Raw genomic sequence first — 3,191 nt, 5'->3', positions numbered from 1 at the left:
GTAGTGGGTTAAAGCTACATTTCACATTTTGGATGTCATGTCTTCACTTAAAAATACTTATCGAGCATTTACTATGTGGTAGCCATGGTGGAAGGTGCTGTCATATATGTGTGTGTATGTATTTGGAAGCAAATACCTGGCCCTGGCCATGAAAGGTATACTGAACATAATAGAAGAATTCAGAGGCTCACAGTACAGATAGCCTAGTGCCCATCTATCACTACAGTGAGATCTCTCCTAAAGTTTTTAGCACAAAACATTTTTCCTAATTAGCTCACTAAGAGGATGTGGCATTGTTGATGCTCACATCACTCTGGCCATGGGATCAAAGTCTGGCCCTTGTCTGTCTCCCATGTATCTCTGAGAAAACAAACATTCTCTTCCTTGACTATTAAAATCAAGTCCTCATCGAGGCTATTCAGGGGAGTCAAAATTAAATGGAATGTATTTAGTTCGACTCTATTTATTTAATTTGTATGTTGATTTTAAAATTAGTTCAATATGATAAACACTGAGGCTTTCACTGAATAAAACTGATTATAAAATTCACTCTGGGAAGCTGAGGTTATTCAGATGTGTTTGGAGGAACACTGATTTTGTCTTATAATGACTTAAATTCATTTTTATAAACAATACACTGGTCAGGCCATTCCTCAGCATAGTTCTCAACTTAAAACGTAAGCAGCTAATAGAGTTCTGGTCATTTGGACTCATATCCAATGTTTCCATTTCTGTGAGCTTTTCTTTCAATTAACCAGAGGATGCTAATTCTGGGAAGCTAGCCTTTTGGAAAATATCTGGAGAGAATAGATTTAAACAGTATGAATGTCCAGAAGTCTCCATCTCCTCAGTTATTTTTACTGAAGTACCACTTGCCACAGGTTCCATTATTCACACATTCTATTTAAAAAATGCATAGCCATCTGCTTTAGGTGAACTGGTCTGCTCCATCTTGCCACAGTAACTTTGCACCTGCTGCTGGCCACTATGCTAGTCCAGGAACCATTGAGTGTAAGTGGCTTCTTGACTGTAAACAAGATGTCAACAATGACTGTCCTAAGGAGATCCAGAATTCATGAGAAACAAAATGGAGAATTTCACCAACTAAAAGATTTGATCTGGTGTGTGAGGGCCAAGAAGTAGGGAGAATTGATGTCACCTTCTAAAATAACAGCCTCATCTGGATGCTGACTTATAACTTCAGTAACTGCCTACATGTTATGTAGCAGGGACATCATTGGCACATCTAAGTCTCAGCCCTTCCGCTCTGTCCAGGATACTCACAAGAGTCAAGACTTGAAGAAAGGAATACTAGCTGGCAGGTGGCTTATTTTCCTCTGACAGTTAAAGAATAAAAGAAAGGAAAATGGGTCAGCCCGAAGTGAAACTTTAATGGCATCCCTAACTTCGTGGGGAGAAAGAATGTTTCAGAGCTCTGGGCCACCCATTTTAGGGGGACATGGATTTTTTTATTTGAGCTCAAATACCCCTCTCCCCTGGTAATGCTCCCTATTCTTCAACTAGGCTTAAGGTGTTCATGTGTAGGGATTGGCTAGCCCACTCTTGCCCACGGGGTGGAAACATATTTGGTTGTTGGGGTTCGTCAACAATCAGGGTGAACCTCTAGCCCTTCCTTTCGATGTTATGATAGATAGAGTAAATTAATAGGCAAAGAGAAACTTAAAACAGAGACGGGAAAATGGACAGAGACTCAACCTCTATTTTTTTTCCCCATCTGCCCTTGGGGTGGGGTGGGTCATGGCCTCATAAGAATCTTCAGTCATCAGCTCGGGGTCCTGTACCCTAGCCACCAACCAGAGAGAGAAAAAGAGTAGCTCTCTCCACTGTGCCCCCCTGGCATTTTAGTCCGGGTAACCTAACACTCCCACCCCCAACTAGGAAAGGGGATAAAGAGACTGACAATGTTCACCACGCTGGATATTCAATGAGTCAAGCTCAGTATTAAAATTCATGTAGATAAAGTGGAATCATTTTTTTTCTTGGACGTGTGAAATGAGAGAGTCGTGGCGGGCCTCGCAGAGGAGTAGACCCTTCCACGAAGTTTCAAAGCAGAAACAGATCACAGCAAATAATGAGCCTAAACAGAGTGAGAGCATGAATGGAGCCTCTTTTTTTATTGTTTTATTATTTTTTTTTATTTTTCTATTATCACCTTGATACAGTACAAATTCTTATCCTAATAGTGAAATGTTTCACTGAAGCTTACCCAGCAATTGAGTAAAACCAAAACTTAGTTTAAGTCCTAGGGTCCCAAATGGAGGGTGTTTTAGTGTCTGAGACAGCCAAGTCCAAAGCTGAAGAAGGCTAGAAAGACAATGGACAGTGCTGTGTGCTTTCCTCTGCCAGCTTAGATATGGGTACAGGATGATGGAGGGCTCCACCTAGCTCATACCTGTTGTGTGGAAAGCTTTTGTATCTCCCTCTTTGGAGTGGAGGTGACAGAAAATGTTGTGGATTGGCCTGGGTTTGGGAGTAGGCCTGGGAAGACTGTTCTTAATTCTGCTTCTTTTGTCTTCAGTTGCATGATTTGGTAGATTTGATATTTACCTGTCTAGACCTCATTATATTTTTTAAAAATGCCTTATGCAGATAAAACAATTCTAATGTCTTTTCCACCTTTAAGCATCTCGGACTTAGTTACTAGAAAGGCAGGATGGGCTGGGTGTGGTGGCGCACGCCTTTAATCCCGGCACTCTGAAAGCAGAGGCAGGCTGATCGCTGTGAGTTCGAGGCCAGCCTGGTCTACAGAGTGAGTTCCAGTTCAGCTAGGGCTACACAGAGAAACCCTGTCTCAAAAAACAAAGGGACAAAAAGAAAATCTTATAGTAATATAAGATGGAGATACATACTGTGTAGAAAGGTAAATCCGGGCTTGAGAGTGTGGTTTAGACACATAATGCTTGCCTAGTACTGTGAGGTCTTAGATTTCTTGCCCAACACTAGAGGGTGGGGCAGACGGAACAGGGAACAGTAAAGCGGCTTAGAGGGACTAATGGTGACAGACTGGGGATGACATTTGACACCGGCCAGCAGGGATAGCTTCTCAAGGAAGAGAAAGAGATCTTTGAGCTGAGATTTAAGAGATTTAGATTAAAGGCAGGATCAAGTTTTCTGAAGGTAAACAGAAGTTTTCTTAAGCTGGTCTCTGGTTGATATGTTTAGGGCAGAGA

The sequence above is a fragment of the Onychomys torridus genome, chromosome 17, assembly GCF_903995425.1.
Source record: "Onychomys torridus chromosome 17, mOncTor1.1, whole genome shotgun sequence".
Taxonomy (NCBI): Eukaryota; Metazoa; Chordata; class Mammalia; order Rodentia; family Cricetidae; genus Onychomys; species Onychomys torridus.
This window is presented reverse-complemented; position numbering follows the sequence as displayed.